Raw genomic sequence first — 22,423 nt, forward strand, 5'->3', positions numbered from 1 at the left:
AACATATACGTCAGCCATGAAGAGGACTGCGAGACGAAAACCGGTGGCACTACAAATCTTCGAGTTGGTCTTTTCATTCACTGTTTTACAGTCCTTCTCGAGATTGCTACCCGCCGCAAAACGTCGTCTCCGTCTACGCAATGTCGCCTGCGTTTTGTTTTCTATGTTAATTTAACTCTTAATATTTTCTCAATATTAAACGCATCGACGCTAACGAGATTTAATTTCGCAGTACTTTTCAATCATATAAATAAGAAGAATAATATTGAGACATGTTTTATTACAGCTAAACAATTCAGATCCGCGTATATTTTTAATACTCGTCTTTTAAAGTGGTTTAATGTCATAATGACATGATAATTATTTAGCATAAAAAACTTAATGTATATAAATACTATGTATATATCTGCATAACTGAGTCATTGATAGTCAAGGAGTAGAGCATCCTGTGTCTGAGCATCTACTATCTTGTTAAGCATCTTCTAACGATGGACCTAAAGTTGTTTCGTGAAACGTGACGAGAGACTGACGAAGATATATAAAAGAAATATCAAGAAAAAAAGGGAACCTTCTTTCTTTCCTCTAGACTCTGACATATTTTTAAATATTTTTATTAAAAATGCATACGAGAGTTCATAAAAATCTATTTAAAAACCCGTATACATATCAAAATATTTTCTTGATTCTTTATATGTATCATGATTTAAATGCAGCAAAAAAATGCTGATATTAAATTGAAGATATGATATAAAAAAATATAGTACAAAAATCATCGCTTGATCTTCGTCATTCCCCTTACTTCGCGATGGCTAGTATTGCAACACTTTTGGGGTCTCGTCTCTTCCGCTCGTTAACCGGGGAGAGTTGGGGCTTATGGTAATTTAAAGTAGTCGTCCCCAGTCGATTCTTTCCTAAAGCTATTAGGCGATCATCTCGGATTATCCTACGATTCCGGGTTTACTCGAAACTCGACTTTTCTAAGTTTTCGCCCTTTCACGTGCTCGCAATAATACACACCTAATCTTACTATATTATGTGTATGTAAAGCTAGCGTCTCATTTCGTAAAAACTCATAAATAATTAAAAGCTCTGGCTTTATCTTCAATAGCTCTAGAGTTCTTGATAGTTTAAACTATAAATTTTTTAATCTTGATAATTACTGATAAGGAAAATGCCGTAAGACAAAATCAGACGCTGCGTGAAGTTAGCGTCTCAGTTTGTTCAAAGACATTTTCGAAAAAAGACTGGCCAGAACTATTTGTTTAAATTATCAAGAACTCTAGAACTATTAAAAGTAAAGTCAGAACTCTTAATTATTTATGTTTTCACGAAATGAGCGCTTCATACACCGCTATATAGAAATGTTACAAAATAATGAACAATTTCTCACTCACCGATATGTGCAGAGTTGTAATACACAGCAAGATCTGAAAACAAAATATTCAAATTATGTATATACATATACATGTGTGTGTGTGTGTGTATTTTTTTATTTTTATTCTGCATACCTCACAGTTGCCCCGATGTCGCCCGATGCCTCCCTGGGCCTCCTCCTCCTCTCATGGTCCTTCGTAGCACTCGCGAAAACGCAAATAATTACGATCGCCCGACACTTTACACGGCACTCCCGATCCCGATACGCGAAACTTTATACGGCACTCCCGACGCGACGCGTGAGACACACGCGTATTTCGCGTATTGCACTTGCAATGAGAAAAAACGATACGAAGACTATAATCGCACGAATCAACGTCCGTTCGACACTCGAGCATCTCGCAGTCAACTCGCGCGCGCAGCTGATCAGCGATGCTACCTGTAACAAATAAAATACATATGTATATTAGAGCAATTTTATTATTTTTTGCATTATAACCTACATGATATAAATATGTAAGTAATTACTGATAAGGAAAATGCCATAGGACAAAGTGAAGCTGGCGTCTCAGTATGCTTTAATGGCCAGAATTATTTGTTTAAACTATCAAGAACTCTAGAATTATTGAAAATAAAGCTAGAACTCTTAATTATTTATGAGTTTTCAGAAATCAGACGCCAGCTTCACACACACACCTATACTATGTATATTATATATTTACTTTTCATGATAGATCGTAAAAAATTAGCAGAATATGCATGATCCATCGGTGAAGAAAAAAAAGTTAATCCTGTCAAAGGAAAATTAAAACTCCGGATACTCCTCGAGCGGTTTCTCCGTGAGAAGACGACGACGGAAAATTATCGGAGAAATGTTATTGCTACCAGTGCGCCAATTATACCATAACGATTATCAGATATCTCGACGGATCGGTAATTACGTATTACGAGTAGGCCGGGCTTATTACAACCGCATACACACACGGCGGTCTTTTATCTCTCTTGTGATTTTATTAGCTAGGAAATCGTTTTCCCCGTTACGGATAACTGTACCAGCGGAGTACTGAAGAGAGGGGAGGGATCATTACCACGTTATCATTACTTACGTCTTTGTTATCGAGAAAACGCAACCTGTTCGCGCGCGGCAACCTTACAATTAAATTCTCAGGGTGTTATGAGGGCACCGCTATTGCCCGCTCATATCTCCCTATATAATACGCCCGTGTACGTGCGTGCAGTACACGGCCTGGGCGAGAGATAATCGAAGGAAAATACAGTTAAAACTTCAATATATATGTGCCCTTAAAAGTGACCGTAAAATACAATTACTGCAAAATTCCATGACGTGGCAGAGCGATAAATCATATGGATTCTCATTAAAGAAAATAATGTAGCATCATTCATTTTTTAACGAAATAAAATTTTTGAAATAAAAGAAGACATCTCGGAAAACTCGAGTCCGACGGATACAAAATGAACCGAAAAGAATGATTGTATTTTATTTTTATATCGAAATTAATGATAAACTGCCACGTTATTTCCATGTTACTGTCATTTATACGATTTTTATTATAAATCGTTTATGGTACAACCATGCGAAACGTAAAGGACGTAATAAAGACTTATGTATCTGCGCAAATGATATCCTGGACGAGAAGGTGGTAGCAGTTTCCAGCGAGGCGCCCTACGGGGAGTTTCTCGACAGCACGGCGGAATAACTTTGCGGTTGATTTATATATACTTCCGACAGGCGTAACGAGCTTGCGGTCAGACTGCGGCGTTACGCGTCCATCCCCCGTATATAAAAAAAAAAGAAAAATCAATAAGATATCTGAAGTTTTTTTTTTGTTGCGCAGATAAACGAAATACCCGCAGCCGCGGGTTCAATTTAACGCCTTTAAGATTTGGCACAAATCGAAATTGTCTATTCGAAGAACCCGCATTGATAAAAAAACATCATAAAAAGGCTAAAATTATCGCTTATATATAGAGATATATTGCTCAAGATTTAATTATACAATGTTTCGATTTAATTGCCTATTTTCTCTCAACTTGCACGGATTTATCCACATGAGAGAAAGCGGGGGATGACATCTCATATATTCTGTACAAACTTTAATTAATTAACAAAATAAGAACGCGATGACAACAATCGTGAGATTGGCCTTATTAATTGAATATATTAATTAAATATATGTGGATAAGCTGAATTTCTGAATAATTTATCAATGTTGCGTTTCTGGTCGCAATCACGGCAAACATACATATAATGGAAATCGATACACATCGTAACACATACACCGTAGACCTAAAATAACATCCTTTCCATCTTGTATCTTGTATCAGTTGAGAGACTCTCTTACGATTATATCGGCTATCCTTCCGTGTGCTAATAATTATATCTCTCGATTTCTTCTAATTTAACGGCGCATACGTTACGTGCGTAGCGTTCCGGTTACGCACTGCTAAAATCTAAGAGCCGCGCCTCCTTTAATTGGCCTCATACAAGAATGATTTATAATCGCGAGAAAAAATAGAAAGCATTCTCGTATTTCTTTCACGCTTTTCCCATTGAGATAACAAATAATGTTGGGTATTTAATATAATATTAGCGCAAAAGAGCGTCTTAATTACGTCTCCCTTGCGCCAATTTCTCAAGCGAGTCCGTAACCGCGTCGCGGAAACGCACCAGACGAAAGTTTCATAAAACTCGGGTCGCCGCGCGAGATAAGATACTCATCGTGGAATCAAACTCATCCGGGGTCCGTCTCGTAAAAGAGACATCGCGAAACTCCTCGCTCCTCGCCGAGACCACCGAAAGCCGTAAAACGTCCAGCACCCACGTAGAACCCTGGTATCACGTACCGCCATACGTAAAGCTGAATCTTTTATACGCTCGCGTGTGTATTATCACGTGTGTGCATATACAGTCGCTCTCACAAATAGTCCCGGGACTATCGTGTCTCGCGTGTGGCCGCATGAGACCTCAATCGCGCTTTAAATCACGGAAATATTTAGATAAGCACCTGGTCGAAAATATTACCTGCCGCAAAGCAACTTCGCGATCTTTTGCGGGTTCAATTTTTGCAGAATTGGAGCAAGGATATTCCGGAGCCTTTGCTGCTTAAATCGTTTTATCCGAGGTAGATCACAGTGATACTTATAATTATATCAATGATTTTTTTTAGCTTCCCTCTATAATCAAATTTATTATTCTATTACACGTATATTTTAATAAAAAAATAAAGGTACGAAAACATAGAGATTCAGAGTATAAATTAGATCTATGTCTTTCTTTCTTCCTAATTTTTCTAAAGCTTTTGCGCTATCGTTCTCTCGTAAAGAAGAGGACTTATTCGCGGTTCGGACTGTACCATACACGTGTACGTTTCTGGTGTACGTGCCCGTCGTCCGTCCGTCCGTCATGAGTGCGTGCGCGAACGTCCGGGACTCGTCGGAGGATGCTCGCTAGCTCGTTCGCTTTGCCCGATCATGGGACAAAAGTCGGAGTCTACGTCTCGTGGGAACGTGGAAGTCACGCTCGCTCAAAAACCGTGTGCCGTGCTGCACGTATTAACAGAGAGCGAGCAAGTTTCTTGCATCGCGGTGATTCAACCCAAATATCAAAAGTATATGTATACGAAACGCCGAAAATATGCTCTTCGAAATTAATAACTAATCGACGACAATAACCATAAATTTTTATACAGAAGATTGCTGTAAAAAGAATGTAATTTTTCTAGGAATATTTTTACTGTTAAGATTAAATTATTTTTTAATAATGATAAATAAAACGCAAAAATATTAACGAGCTTCGCCGATGAAAAAAAAAGTGATTGGAAGAGAATTAAATTTACAAGAAAAATGATAAAATCAATATTCATATGTCGCTTAAGATTCTTACAGTATAAAATTTATTATATCACACACAATATGTATCGCATGTTGACATTCTAATAGCCACTTAATTAAAATCATATAAAATTAATCAGGAATGCACACCTGGGGAGAGACACTCGTTATCGTAAATTCGTGATATCGATAATTCTGCCATGTGCTAACGATAGTGAAAGGATAAGGATAATTGCGGCAACAACGACATAATTAATAGTTCAATTAATTGTCTTGTGTTTTCTGCGTGTAGTCTAATAACCGTCGGAATTTCGATTTCATGCGGGTATATATATGTAGGTACGTGATGCGCAATAACGCGCGTGCATCATGCAGAGCCGTAATTATCTCGTGATTTGTGAAAGTATCTCGCGCTTTTACGCGAGGAAAATCGCGCGCAGGCTGATGATAGAGACACAACCGCGTCGGTCAGGTGCGTCGGTATTTTTCTCTCTTTCTTTCTCTTGATTTCTCCCGGCTGGATATGCATCCTGACACGGTGCACCTGTCCGCCGTGGCTCGCAGGTTGCCTCTCTCGTTTTATAGAAGGCTACTTCTCTATCGCCGATCTATCAAATTGGCCCCGGCAGATAAGAAATTAGGGGGAAACGGCCGTGTGCCTTAAAAGCCGTCCGTGACGGGACACCCCGACTGTTATTTGGCCAGCGTCACTCTCGTCTCGCTTTCGGAATTTTACGGCTCTTCAGCTCGATATCACCTGCTGCTCGGATATCTCAAAGCAACGTGTTTTTCATTCTCAGTGATCAAATTATCGTCGCTTCTTTCGAGCACAATGTTAATTATTTTTTTAACAATTATTTTTCACGATTTCGTGCTTGGAGGAACATTTAAACGCACAATATCTCCATTTTGATGAAATTATCACTTGTTATTCTATTATTTACTAATATTTATAACATTTATAGCTATCCAAATTAAATTTTCATTATACTAGAATCTTGTCAAAAATTTTCCCAAGTATTTTTTCTTATATGCACATACCCAAAAAAGGATAAAAAGTAATTCGATGGCGATGTCTTGAGAACAGAAAGGCGCGTAACGTGGGAGTAATTTGTTGATAATACATATATGCGACGTGTTTGAACTTGTTTGAAAAATCAAAAAGCAATTAATAACGTTCATTAGAGACGACCACCGGCGCTCGCGCGCAATAATAATTCCGTTTGATAGGTAATTAGACGAGGGAGCGAGTAATTGCGTTAATTGAGACCGAGACCGGGCGCAGGTTGCGCAAGGCTTGGCTAGATATATGGAACCGTTCCACACGCATGCCGCAGTCCGTAATCGCTCTAATCGCGGTGCTTCTTGCTGGAAATACCTCGCCTAGCCTTTAGTCTTGTTCTCTCCACAGCCCTTTCGACCGCGCTTTTCTTTCTTCCGCGGAAAAAAAAAAGTTACCCGCCAACGATCCATAGAGATCGTTAACTTTTGCGCTTAGCATCGCGCACTCGCTAACTACTTGTGACGACTCACGTAACTGGACGTTGAATTATTTTCACGAGAAAATAACATGATATATATTTGTATCAAAGTGTTTTTGCTTTCGGATACAAATAAAATATTGCTCTCGCTAAATTCTATCTAACAATCTCGATATTTGTTTGAATGAAATTATCACTCGCTATTTTATTATTTATTTAACACTTCCAGATATCCAAATTAAATTTTCATTATACCAGAAACTTGTGATAAGTATTTTTTCGTATATATACATATATGCTCGTTAATAATCGATGAGATTCCATATAATAGTATAGATCTCCAGCGAAACAGGCTCGTCAAGATAATCCACGCGGGTTTTCGTTTCCCAGCTGCTTCTTACGGATGGCATCCGCATTTTTGGCGACATCGAAGTTCGTATATATGTATCGTATTTATACATAATGGGGAATCGTTTCCGCGCGATGTGCGTAGGCACTTATAATAGCGACATCCTGGACATCTGCCGACCTCGAGGCCTCTGGTCTTCCTGTATTTTTTTCTTTTCTTCCGAAGAGTGTCGCGCAATAAAGCCGTTGCCATCGGCATAATCCGGCAGTAAGCCCTACCGATATTTCCTATTTTATGTAACTATTTTATGTACTTACGCGCCTAATATTAAACAAGCACGAAAGATACGAGTTACGTATTGCGGGAAGACGCGAGGAAACTTTTGTTTCTCTATTTGAGATCAGTCGTTTATTTGTCATCTCATTTAATTCCGCAAGTTGCATAAAACAGAAAAGAGAGAGAGCATGATTTTATAATCTAATCGCTTACTTGCAACGTATAGTGTAATCTTAAAAGAAAGGAAGAGATCCGTATCTAATTAAAAAACGTTGTAGGCAAGTTTTACACCGAATACTAATTTACCGATGAAAATGGTCGAAAAAAGATCTCGCGCGTTAGCATAACCAGAAATAATGACTTAATCCATTCCGTAAATGAATTCGTAACACATCCGAAACGGAGTATCATTAGGAGGCTGATAAATTTGAGTGACTCGATATGTTAATGTCAAAATTGTTGAATGAAATTAATCGAGAACTCCCTGGGGTAATTTAAAATCTGATTTACACTCTCGATCTCACGAATTTTAAAGCGACTTAATCGACGTCTACCGCGTGAATAAGAGAGAGAGAGGCACCGATAAGGTAAGAGTATTAGCATTAGCAGTTTATGGGCGTCTACTAATCACGCGCGCGATTAATTAGCGTATGCAGATAATTTCTTAACGTTGAAACAAAACTTATGTACCTACGCACGCTCTATAAATTTTCGCCATTCGAACGCTTATTAACTATACCGCCGTTAAGCCGTTAATTACATGCGAAACATTTACGCAGGTATCAATTATCAGAATTATTATATCCGACGTATTTACGTAGACACGCTCGGTGCGCGCATAATCCGCGCCTGCAAGTTGTATAATGTAAATTTCTATTCCGACAAACGCGATCCTTGTTGTATACTTACTTCGACGACGCGACGATATACAGCTCCTTTTCTCTTATACACGCGTTTATACGCGCATCATTCATCGGAATCATCGAGTTAACGAGAGCATAAATATGCATTTGATTTGCCTTCATATGCACGCCGCTTTCTTATTATTTGCCAAAATGAATCTACACGATTTAACACACCAGTTAGAAATTCTAATCTCTGCATAATTAAATAACTGATGATTCTCTTTTATATACTCAAGTCATAAATTTTTACACAATTCTTTCGCATGAATATACAAAATATACATGATACTATAATAAATTATAGAGTCAAGTGCTAATACATCTCTTTGCAATGATTTGTGTATACAAACCTAGCAACGTGATATTGACAAAGTCCCGTGCATGTCAAGGTCTAACGACTTATCAGCGTAAATAAAATGGTGTATAAATCTTTTGTTTATTTACATATTCGGTTGATTTATCGGCCATTTATTAAACAGCGACGAAAGAAATGTTTGCGGACAGATTTCGCGGCGATTCATCACGAAACATCGAGGCGTAGCGGAAACGCTTAATACAAGAGAGAGAAGAAGAAAAGAAAAAAAAGAGTCTCGAGGGAAAATGATTTGGAAAAGGGCAGCGGCGGAATGTACAGGGCGGTCCCGTTCGCGGGCGGAAAAAGTCCGCCAGCGGAACGTCCGGGAGGTTCGCCGAGGTGCGGAGTATTCTGGCGTTCATTAATTTTGTACCGTTGTCACCGGGAGGAACATGCGTATTCATGAGACACACCGAGGCTTATAAACGTCGGGCTATTAGTGATACGATTAAAATGTGCATTTCTCGAGCGTTGTTTTAAACGCAACCCCCGACCCGTGACTCCGCCCCGCACGCGCGCGCCTATTTTACGTATAACGATATTTTATTTCGCTGCGCCGCGCGCCGTCGCAGCGATACACACCCTCCCGGTGCCTGTGGTGCGGTTTTATCTACCGGAAGAAATAATAATACAAGAGATATATACCGCATATCGGGTCCGCGCGCGCCTACCGGCGCCAATTAATTTTCTGTCTTTACGTTTCGCTCGGTTATCACGCGACGGAGCGACGCGTGCGACATTAATACGCAGAACGCGATTCCGTTACACGCCTGAGAGACGAACTGCGCGCAGATTGAAACAGTGACATATTGAATCGCATAAAGCAGATTTGACATGCGAGCAATTGAATTGAAAGTCATATATACCATATGTGCTCGAGAGAAAAGAGAATATGTATAGTTACATATCTTTCCCTTTATTATTAAAAATAAAAATATACAAAATTATTATCAATTTACACCATTATAGTAGGCTTAAGTTTTCTTTTGATTAAAAAAATAAACAAATAGAAAAATTATTATCAATTTATATCATTATATAAAATAAAAAATACTGAATTTTTGGAAGACTAAAAATTGTTATTGCACAATTGAAACTTTTTTCTTACTGAAGAAACATCACAATGACCACAAAATTATACTTTATCCATATTTTTCAAAAATTCAATGCTAAATAGCGGTCCTTGTGAACATATCGAGGAAGATGATATCGATTTAACGACATGAACAGCAGCAAGGAAGGAAGATTCATCCAGGGAGGATCCCCCGGAAAAAGGAGAAAAAAATAACGCTATATATACCGTATAAATCTTTTCTCAATCCCTCTTCCCAGTCTCTTTCGCGAACAAGCCAGCTCGAAAAACGAACCGAGTTGCATGGAGATCAGCGTGATACAGAGCGATCACACATATATACCTATATATGTATATTCCAACGCGCAACTGCATCGCGGACACACGGAGAAATATACCGCGGGCGGCCGGTCCGTACCCTCCTCCATCCCTTCACGCGCATCGCTGGTAAAACGGATGCATTTCGGATGCAGCTGCGAGTTCGTTAGAGCGTCTAACGCGCGGATGCACGAGTCCGAATTGTTTATGCGCTGTGACGTCGACGGCGGCGGCCGGTCGTCCGGGGTGGAGTCCGAGACCGCCCGCACCACCACCACGGGTATAATAAATGTGTGCGCGTGTGTGTTTCGCAGGAAGCGCGCATACGCGTATCAGAGAGCGATGAATATGCATACCTTAATTCGCGGGGCTAATTGAATAATTTGTAAAACGCGGCGGCCCGGCCCGCGCGGGCCGCGACCTTTTTGCATTCCCCTTCCCGCGCGCGGAACATGTCCAGCTAGCCAGAAATGCCTGCCTGCCGGCCGACAGGACGAAACGACGGAATGATATCCCTTATATACCCTTACCCCTGCCCAGCTGGGCTGGAAGCTAAGGCATTCCGCGGATAGCTCGCCTAAAATGCGGTTTGGCACCCGCCCGGCTGTCGCGAGGAACGCTGCCGCGCCGCCGCGATCCTACGCCTCGTGAATCATTCCGCCGGGCATGCCGGAAGAAGGAGACGCTAACTTCATCTACGTCCGCAAATTCTAACAGACAATTAATTATTTCCAGGGGATATGAATTTGATGCAAAGAAATTCAATTTATATATTAATAATAATTTTTTCCAACAAATGTGATACTCCTGCTAAAGAAATATCTTGTGAAATCTACAAACGCAATTAATAAAATTGACATTTTTGCAACAATCATTAATTTTAACTAATGGTTTAATACTCCTGCTAAAGAAATCTTTTGTGAAATCTACAATCGCAATTAATATAAAATTGACATTTTTGTAACAATCATTAATTTTAACTAATGGTTTAATACTCCTGCTAAAGAAATCTTTTGTGAAATCTACAAACACAATTAATAAAATTGACATTTTTGCAACAATCATTAATTTTAACTAATGGTTTAATGTATTATATATTAAAATTGAACCATTAGTCAAAATTAATAATTGTTGCAAAAATGTCAATTTTACTAACAGCGTTTGTAGATTTCACAAACCATTTCTTTAGCAGAAGTATTATCTCTGTTACAAAAAATTATATTTAAATTATATATATATATATATATATATTAAAATATTATATATTATATATTATGTAATATTATATAAGATGAAACGTTTCTGTAGATTACTAAAAGTAAAATAAAGATCCTATATAAATTTTACATTATGCTAATACTTGAGGTTTCAGAAAATTAAACTGCATCGTTTTTTGCTTTATATACTAAGAAAGATAATCTTTCTATTCTGAAGATAATCTTTAATTCTGAAAAATAATCTTTGACAAATTCTTCTTTAAGAAGATTAATTACGTTAACGTCTGATCGCCGAAATTTCTATTTTGGAGAATAGAAGAAGCGAGTATAGGCTTCTTCGTGGGTCTAGTTCATCCGTTATAGTCATCGAATCGGCCCAAGGCCTTCCTTACTTATGCGATGCGTGCGCTCGTCGGCATATATCACTAGTATAGCTAACGTTTTACGGGACACGATGCGATTACACACGTTAACATTCTCGGAATATCATTTGCCCACCGTCCAAGGATTCGTTGTCGGCGCTCATATTTTTTTTCCTCATGCCGCGAATTAATAACGGAACACGAATCAGAAGACTCAATTAATTCGCTAACGAGTTAATTATATCCGCTTTTTTCTATTCGCCACTAATATTATCGCGCGTGAAATCGCTGAGATGTAATTAAAAGCAGAGAATTTATAGGGGAACCTTTTATCTCTAAAGTTACTTTTTGAACATTTTGAACAACTTTTGAACCATTACTTTTGGAACACTTATGACCTAAATAAAAAATAATCTCACGATATTCAGCATATTTTAATAAACAAAAATTAATACTATATAATATCGAGCAATAAAAAAGCAAAGTTTATTATTCTAACAAGACCGATTTTATCTATCTTTATTATTTATAAATCCCAAACAAAAAGTACGAAAATATCGTTTTCCCGGATTTACTGAAACGCATTTAATAGCTTCGCTCTAAAATCCAATTGTTAATGAATGAGAAAATTTCACGGAAAGAATGAAATTGTCTCCGACGAAGGCAAACATGAATGGCGAAGTTGGTGATGCATCTCTTCGAATCTCCGACGACACAGTTGTAACATAGCTGAAATCTCGCGATGGGGAAGGAAATCAGGCGTACGATCGACGATTTAACGACAAAGGCCGCGATATTCAAGATCTAAAGTTGGCTGTCGTATGAGATTCGAATTCTCTCTTGCCTAGAGAGACGTCAAAAGCCGACAGCGAATCCCTTTGCTCTATTTCGGACTGTCTCTTGATTCTCATCTCTCTCTCTCTCTTTGCCTACTTTTTCTCTCTCTCTCTCTCTCTCTCTCTCTCTCTCTCTCTCTCTCTCTCTCTCTCTCTCTCTCTCTCTCTCTCTCTCTCTCTCTCTCTGCCTCGCCATCACTCATTCCCGAAGGGAAGAGAGACGTAAGCCTGGCAGAGGGCCTTTGATCCTCCGCACTCGGTGTCGGCAAACAGGAGCTCCGCTGGTGAACGCAGCCACCGCGCTTTAATACCTCATGCAAATTTCAGGAAAAGGGCACCCCTCGTGCCTTCCCCCTTTCGGGGGTCCCCATGCTCGTCCCGCGCGCTCATCCGCCTCCTTCGTCGCCTCGTACTCCTCCACAACGGTGATAACCCGCTATATTGCTTTTCGAACAAATCGCTATCCGCCTGCCACGGGAAACACACCGATCGAAGTGTCTGCCGGAAAAATTTCGAAATTCCTGTCGGAATGCATCGCTCGCCTCGACAATGCGCTATCGCCAATAGATATAATATATAAATTGTGCGTTGAAACGAAAGATATCTTAAACTAAATTATTTCGTTCGCGTCTCCAGAATTCTAGCTGATTATTTCAATGTTATACAAAATTATCGATATAAAACGATAATTATAATTCAGAGAAATTTTGCTAAACTTTCACAATATTTTAGAATAAAAAATTACATAAACAATATTATAATTTTTAATAAAAAAATATGGATAAAAAAGATAGTACAATTTTAACAGAAAGAAAAAAGATGCATATGTTATCAAGTATTATTAATTGCAATATTAGCAGCCATTAGCGACATTGATTGACGAATAAATGTGATAATCCAGCGTGATATATATCTGATTTCGCAATATAAACAAGTACCTATATATGCGTGATAACCCGTACTACAATGTGTGATAAATTATCGTGTCATCAGTAGTACGAATCTCTGGACCCGAACTATAATAACAAGCCCTTCTTTTCATACTGTTCCCATTATTATTCACTTAATACAAAAGTTCAAATTATTTAATGTTTTATCTAGAAAAATTAATTTTTTCATTATAGTTTCTTCAACGAGAACGAAAAATTATTTCAGGCTAGATAATTGAAATAATTTTTACAGTATTACATTTTCAATAAGATATAGATAAGATTTAAATTACAAAATCGATAAATAAAGAATAAATGCCGATGACATCGATTTCGTGCTTTAATACTATCATCAGCAAATTTAACGAAACTATCGAGCGAATTCAAAGTTATTTGCTCCGATTTATCGATATTCTATAATATTTCGTCCTAACAAAAGTTGCAGATGTGTGGCCCGCTCGGGACGATTTTGAGATTTCGTGAGTTGGCAAATATATGTATAGCTCGAGTTGTACCTATATATATATATTTGTCTACGTATTCATGTCCCAAAACCGTCAGTCTCGACCAACGAACCGCGTAATCCTTGACGAGAGAATCTCGTCAATCACATCCCTGACGCACTGGACGAATCGATACGAACTCACCCGCGGCTACCGCGATAGTCGCGATTCTCATTGTCGATTCTCTCATCACGATCGCTCACGAGCTCACGAATCAAACCGATTTTTCAGCCAAGTCCTCCATTATTCGGAGTAATCGCTAGCTTTCTCCAAGAAAGAGAGAATCCCATGATTACAAATCATTGATTTAATCGAAGAGAAAATAGATGTGTTTTATTACATAAGGAGTATTGTATTATTATATAAAAATCTAGAGATATAAATAACTAAATAAATATACTAAAACAGTAAAAAAGTAATTTAAAAAATAATGACAAATAATTATCTTCAACATCTTGATGCATTGAAAAATATTTCTTCGTATTTTTTTTTTTTAAATTAATATAGAGATGTTTTTTTCTCTCTTTCGTTCTCTCTCTGATTTGTCAAGATCGGGATTTTTCATGTATTTTATTACACAAACGCAACTACTACTGTGACCTCTTAAACTTATCAAAGTCAAAGGTGAGTCGCTCAGCATAATAATTTATGAACTCGCTTTTGGCTCAGGTTTCGAGGGCACAAAGTCAAACCATTACGCCGTCGGAGTTTCATAGTATCGCGTACAAGTCCCACAGTTAAGCTTTGCCCGTGCAAAGGACAGACAGCGAGCGAGTCCCCCGCAAGCAATGCGACGAGAGAGAAATTCCCCTTGGAGGAGGCGTTTGCTGGACCAAGGTAGAGGTACCAGGAGGGTACCGGAGGACACCAGATGCCGAGAGGAAGCATGGAGTCCTCTTCTGGGAGCGGGTACCTTTTTTTTGTCCCGTGATATGGCCCGGGGAATGTCATCCAATGAGGGTGAAGTAAAGGGAAAACAAGTAAAATAATGATAAAAGGCGGAGCCCGCGGCGTGATTTGATTGGTCGAGATATCGCCGGCGTTCGGAGTTCACAACCCGAGGAAGAGGGAGTTGTCCTCTCTCTCTCTCTCTCTCTCTCCCTCTCCCACTCTCTCTCCTCTTTTCTCATCTCTCATCTCTGTCTCGCCCTGTCGCGCAGCTTCGTTATCTCTGTCTCTTTTTCATCTTCCTCCACCGTTTCCCTTTACCTTCGCCGCCGCCGCAACTCTCTCTTCGTTTCCTCTCTCACTTACACGCGGTACCTCTTTATATCCTCCTCTTTCTCTTTCGCTTCGTATATAGAGGCACATACATGCGCGCGTACGGAGAGGTTACTTTATTCTCCTCTCTCCATGGGTCCATGGTCCACGATCGTGTCCTGACTCTGGCAGGAGCATCGGTTTTCTCTCCCACCTTCGTGACTCTCCTCCCTCCAGTTCTCCAGTATTCCCTTTCATCGTCTTCTTCTTCTTCTTCTTTGTGTCATCTTCTTTTTTTTCTTTCTCCTCCTTCTGCTCATCGTCGTCGTCGTCGTCGTCGTCGTCGTCGTCGTCGTCGTCGTTTACTTGGACGAGTTCGGGTACATCGCATGTCGTATAAGTACGTGAGCGGACGGTCCACCGTATTTAAGTGAAATATAGATTTGCAACGATCCCGGTAACCCTTGAGAAGAATGAACGTCGGGCATGGAATAATATTGTTTTACGAGAGAGAGATGCCGTCTCGCAATACATTCCGCGAAATATAGCATAAAATGATGATGATAGAACATTACGTGTCAATTAATTACACGTGGCAAAAGACAGTAGCAGAACTAATAATAATCAAATTGTGTGTAACAGATATCTTTATATAATAAAATATAGAATAAGAATAGAAATAATTTTGGTACCAATGCTGGCGTCTCCAATAAATCATTAAATCATTAAAATTAAAAATCACGATTAATCCTTCTCACAAGAATTCTAAAATTTTATTACAAAAGATAATCTGTTATATTATATACTTCAACCCGTATATAAATAGCCCATAAAATATTCTTATAATATTTTTTGTCATATATTATTTTAGCTCATTTCTTTTCAGCATCCTTTTCGTCATCAAGCGAATAAGCATATGCGACAAGCACAGGTCAAAGATATGATTAGCGGTCGTAACGAAAATTCAGAACCCGTCACGTGTTCCCGCAGAGCGAGGGTTTCGTGGCGGAAAAGTATATTGACTCGTGATACACCATCTGTGCCGAGAGAGAAGGCACCCTCCGCGCGGCGTTATTGGCAAAATTAATAAGCCCCGCTGTATCGCGGTCTGTCGAAACGGGAAGCGGTTAATTCGGCCCGGCGCTCATTGATCCGCTGTGTTGGCAGATTAGAAACGTTTCCGAACGAATGGAAACAGTTTGTCCGATGGCTGTCGATGGTATGGCTTTGTACACTATTGCGGAGGGGAAAATCTCGAAATCCGAGCCAGCGCGATGGAAACCGCCTCGTCTCTCCCGAAGAAACGTCCGCGATGAATGATCGCTGTCGTAGGCGACAAATCAACATCCAGCAATCACGGGATACTTATTACGGCGCATTAAGTGAGACGAGTTTTCTGTAAACGCGTCAGCAGTCGTTTGACTAATTGATACCGCTGATTTGTCGTGGATTGTGCGACGTAGTGGCTGATTTATTATTGATATTAATCATTTTTCAAACGTTTTTTCGAATGAGATAATAAACGACCTCGCGTTGATGACAAAACATTGTCTACTTCAATGAGCGAATGAAAATTCAATGATAATTATATTTTGTAATATATATGACATATACGTATATATTAATAAAAAAATTAATTAAGGAAGTACATTAGTATAATTCCTACGTTTCAATCAATTTTTGATGTTCTGCATTAAAAATAATAAAATTCAGATACCGCTTAATACATTTTCTAATTTTAATCGGGTAACTATAAATATTGTGTTCAAAACTTTCTCGACTTTCTATCACAAACGAGTAATACTCATGCGACGAATGCATAAAGCGCGCTCTTTATATCCGAGCATGTTCACGCGTGGATTGTTTGAGAGCAAGAACGGTTGTCGACGCGCATTGCGGCGCGGCATCGAAAATTAACGCCACCGCGAATCAAGACGACAATGTGATTCATCAGTTAAATCCGCGTGCATAATCCTTTACACAACGTCCGAACCCCGGTCCAGCGCCGTGAATGGGGTGGATCGTGGGATACGAGAAGGGGGCCGGAAGGGAAGGTGGGCAGTAGAGGACGAAGAGAGAGAGAGAGCGGGTGGCTCTGTCAGAGCTGCGAATTATAATCACAGTTGTGGTTGGCGCGGCGAGGAGACGCCAAGGGGCTACGCGGGGAGATACACGGATGATGGACCAGGCGGAGAGAGAAGGACGACGAGCGTCCGCTTTCAGGGGGATGGAAAAGGGTGTATTTACCCACCGCCAATACACACCGGTACGCGTCGGCACTGAGGACGGACCTAGATGGAAATCTGCGGCATTCGGAGGCACTGGCCAAGAAAATTGCCTGACAACATTTCGCACGGGCTCTGAATTGCCGAACCGATCTCCTATCCTCCCTTCCGTGCCGCGCACCATCCCTTTTCTTGATGGTGCGACGACGACGTACGCCCAAAATTTGCGGTCCAGTCCGATGCGCCCACATGGATGACGTGAACGTCCTCGCATCGCATCTCGAGCGATTTAAATAAATCAAGAATATGTATAATCTAGAATGTGTGTGTTCAATTCAGTTATAGAACAATAAAGAATCTCTCCCGCGAGAAACAAATTTATTCTAATGATAAATATCTCGAAAAAATAGAGAAACTAAAGAAAAACTAACGAAAATTTTATTAACAATAGAAATAATAATAACCTCCGCTATTTTATTATACCAAGCATTCATTTGCACTTTTGAAAAATTAAAAATTATTGCAAAATTATGACAAATGTGTAAAGAAAAAAAATATTGCGAATCGTTCCGCGATATGCGATCTCAAAATTTTAATTTAGACTCGATTAATTCGTAATTAATTTGCCTGTAAGAAAATAAAATTACTCACGCGATATTTTTGTTATTGTGCAAGTGACACGAGCACTACATAAAATCGATAGAATCGTGCGTACAAAAGCGCGGTAGTGTCAAATTAACGCGCTCTCGATAAAAGGCTTGGAGGCGTTTCTCTCTCCACACAGTGGAAAGCTTTAATGAGTGCCTCGTGCCGCCGACAAGCGCCGAATCCCGGGCAAAATAAATCCGACTTGATTGAATCATTGTTAAGCGAAACCGCGTTAAATACCCGTGAAATTAACCCGGCCGATCCGTGGCCGGCACGCAATTGCCGCTGATTGGCTCGGGGGTATCGCCTTTAAAGCGTCATTAGAGCGCCTCGCGCTGTCGAGCGACGATTAATGATGCGTTCGCCGGAATATATCCGGCTCGGGTGCCGTTCTGGCGGTAACGTCTTCTGAAAAGAACGAGCCACCCATTCCGCGAGGGCATCTCTGGAAAATATGTTTTGCGTTCGACGTCAATGATGATGAACACGCGCGGTAATTTGCTAAGATGATTACCACCACGATATTTAACGTGCAATGTAAGCTACGTTATTACAGCTAGTAATGTTAAAAAGAGCGTAATGTTAAAAGCAGAAACTCGTAGCGCCTTGGATGATTATAGTTTTTCTAGAATTTCAGTTCATTCGCGAGTTATAATTTCGATAGTTAATTTCAAAGTTAACTAACACTTCACATTTAATTATATAATTATATATTGTGCTTGGTTCTTCCAAGATTGTTGCAATTTCATTTCTTTCTGCTGAGCTGTATATACATCGGGATCTAATCTACCGTTACTTCAGGAAATAGTCTCCTTTCGTTTACGCTAAACTAATACAATAATAGTCATTTACTAAATCGCCCATTCATTTCGCCAGACCGGAATGCGGCGGACCACACCCGCGGTGAGCTCTCAGCATCAATGAACCGGCACGAATTTGCCGTAGCTGCCAATCCGCCGTGACTTAACGAGATCGGCGAACCCGCAAACAAACATTTCTCCAACGGGATCATCGTGTTGCTCCTCGTTCTCGAAAGGGAGATGAACGCCCTTCGCCGATATCTCTCGTAAGCCTCTTCCTCCAGCCTCTCGTTCTCTCTCTCTCTCTCTCTCTCTCCCGATTCCATCTTCCAGACGTCGCTACTGCACCCCGCAGACGGACAGCGGACGATATTAGGGTGAGTACCATCGTGGTGGTGTGGACATATGGGAGCACCATGTGGTCACCACCGTATCGTTGGTTCGGCCGACGAAAGCTGAAGCTAACGCCGGCGTGTGCGAACGGAGAAATGAGACAGGAGAGGGTGGGGGACAAGAACCGGAGGAATATAGGAAGCCACAGATTTGGCCGGACGGTTAAACGCCCGCCGCAATTTGTAGCAATTTGTTAAGTAGCTGGCCAGAACATTACCTATATTACGTTTACTCCCCCTTGAACCGGACACCAAGATATACGGCGTGCGCACAGATTTATCGTTCTCGCGGAGAGAAACGGAGGTTGCGGGTTCGGATGAATTCTAGGGCGCGTACTTCGTTCTCGTTTTAAGTTATCGCAATGTTAAACCCTTCCGGAGCGAACGAAGTGGTTGTGACTGATCAACGTCGACAAATCTGCTAGCGGGAAATCGATAATCGATATATAATTTAGATTACTAATTTTCGCGCGTAAAAATATATAACAATTTTATTTGACTAAATCTCGTACAATATCTTTATAGAGTTGAAGACACTGCGCCATGCAAATATATTTGTTTCTTGTAAAGAAATTACCGAGGTGCATGTCGTTGAAACGGATGTATCGTACAATCGTACTAATAATAAATTGTAATTATCCTTTGCAAAAATTCAAGCTAAAGATACAAGAGTCTACTTCAACTTCTCTCGATTTTCTTTTGTCGAGAAAATCAAGCGACTCCAAGAGAGGCTAAGAGAAATCGGCGAATGACAAAACTTCCTTTCCTCCTCTCGGTTGCGCAGGATCGCGGGGATAATTTAAACCGAAGGTAAACGTCAAGAGCACTCGCTTTATCTCCGTCCATCTCGTCTTCGTGACGAGTGGCACCCTCCTCCCTTTGCTCTTCACGAGTCAGGAGTTTCCATGACGGCGTAGATTCGAGAATAAACCGAAACGACTTCGGCCGCGCGGATGCTTTTAGTCGATGAGTTCGCTTCCCTATATATCCCGTTTCGTTTTCGTCTCGTTCCGCGTACTGTCCTGGCCTAACCCAGCTTTCTCATCCATATGTAACAGTCGCCTGGTATTAATGACAAGGGGAGAGAACGAGTACGATACACGGTGGGTCTTTCTTTATCCTACAAGGGACTGTCCTTCTCTCGCCGTCGACTACTCTAGATTTTCCTCGCGCTTACACGCTATTGCAGTTTTATCGTTGTCCTTTCATTATCTGATAAATGTAATGGAATTGTTTATTTGTCGTTTGCTCATCCGTTATGTCGCAATTCGCAACAGAAATCGCGATACGATACAACCTTGCAATCAATTATAGTGTTAAATTTCATATATATATATTATAATATTAAATTATATATATATATATATATATTAATATTATAAATCATACGCAAAATATGCATATATTAAATTAGCATCTTTTTTTATCGTGTTGTATTATAAAGATAAATTTCGTCTTTTTAATTATATATTCAATAGATATATCGCTGTAAATTGATCAAAGAAAATGCGATGGCTAATCAAGAATACAATAAAAGCATGACAAAGTACACGCCGAAATATATTCAAGTTGAGCCGCCAAAAAATTGCCAACATCCGTTCACTGATTATTTTTCGTGGAACTCGAACGACGTATCTTCCCAGATCGGATAACGATTTTACGGCTGAATGCAATATCAATCAACATTTATGATCACCAATAAATAACTATAAAAATTAACATATATAAATAAGTATAATTTCCCTTTTAGAGATTAATCGATCAAAACCTGTGAATTCTCGTCCATGTAGAAAATGTCAGAGGCACATTTTTTCGAAGATTTTATATCGACAATTAAAATTCGTTGACAAATCTAAAAATTATTGATTATCTCCGACGGAGAATTATATTAGACCACCCACAGTCAATATATTCATCATATCAAGACAATTTCTTGAGATTTTCATGCTCACATCTTTCGCGGGTTCCTCCGCGCGCGGAACTCTCGGAAAAAATTACGAAGCAACGCGTTCGTGAATGCGATCGGCGCTTTTGTGAGCCACACGCACATATGTCAGAATTAGTAACAATAAGCGGCGCGGGTTGAAAGCGGAAGAGACAAACAGGAACAATACAGAAAAGGTACGGCGACACCTCGGGTCACCCAACCGCTCTCTCTGTCGCGTATTCGTAAATGTTTGATAAACGGCCGGCAATCGGTTAGTCTTTTTAAACGGCTCGCGATGACGGATCTTCACCTGCGAGCCGGTGGCACTTGAGCTGACCGACGACAATAGGATGAAAGGAGCAGGAATAAGATTGGAAGGGATTCGTACGTTTGTCTGACTCAATGGCCTCCGTCCGTCGACATCAGTTACGCTATCTCGTTCACCGGTTTCTCCTCGGACAAGTGTTGTTCGCAATATCGCGCGTTATGTGATTTGTTTTCCTTTTCTCGAATAATATATATGTGACCATAGAAAACGTCCGAGAATCTGCTTGCCAGATAAATTTTCTAATAAAACTAATATTCGAGAGTATAGCAAATATCTTAATAATAGTATCTTTTTAATCAAAACACAATAATATCTCAATGAAATGATAAATTAGCAAATATTTTAATAATATGCTCACAAATTATAATTCATATAATTAATTCATTTTTCAATATTTTAATAAAGAATTAATTTTCTCAATATTCAAATATTGACGTTAAAATATGAAACTGCTTTTTATGTATATTATTTTTAAATTCGTGACATAAATATTATATAATTTGTTTCAATCAAACAAACAATGCGAATCGATAGATTCGAGTTATTAATATCCTGATGAGATACGTGTTAAGTAATATATTAATATCCTTCGTATTTCGTCGGAATCTCGTCAATGCTGACATAAGGTACCATTAACAGCTAAGTAGGAAGAATTCGATTCGCGATCGTTGAGAATGGTCCCAGTGCGGCAGTTAGCCCCGTGCAAATTGTCGCTGTCTCTCTCCGTCTGTTATATATTTTATCCTTTTCTCTCTTTCTCTCTGTCTCGGTGAGCATCACCGTACAAATTACGAGAGGCGAGGACCCCATACGTCCCCGGGCATCGAGTCGAGTGCCCCGCGGGTCCGTCGGATGTATCGACGAGAGAGGAAAGGGAGTCAAGATTCGAACATGTGGCATCATTTGTTACGTGCGAAGTAGGGTTCTCGAGCCTATGGCTTATCTAAGCCCGTTTAAAAGCGCCTACGTACCCGAAAATCCAAAAGCGTGAAGGAGCGAGAGATCGTTCGAGCGTGTAAACGTTGTTTCAACGGAGTTCAAAGGAGATTCGATCTCGCCAAGGGAGCAAATAAG

At 39.9% G+C, this 22,423-nt stretch overlaps 1 long non-coding RNA gene across 1 annotated transcript in view; it reads right to left on the reverse strand.

Moving 5' to 3' along the window:
* Window positions 1–1,630: 1,630 nt before the first annotated feature.
* LOC145944201 (uncharacterized) overlaps window positions 1,631–22,423 on the reverse strand; it is a 65,128-nt gene continuing 44,335 nt past the window's right edge. The window contains exon 6 of the long non-coding RNA XR_014426636.1: window positions 1,631–1,813. This is a non-coding gene — a long non-coding RNA (uncharacterized LOC145944201). The remainder of the gene's footprint in view (window positions 1,814–22,423) is intronic.

The sequence above is a fragment of the Prenolepis imparis genome, unplaced genomic scaffold, assembly GCF_030444845.1.
Source record: "Prenolepis imparis isolate NDT839.2.m4 unplaced genomic scaffold, iyPreImpa1.0 SCAF_12, whole genome shotgun sequence".
Lineage (NCBI taxonomy): Eukaryota > Metazoa > Arthropoda > Insecta > Hymenoptera > Formicidae > Prenolepis > Prenolepis imparis.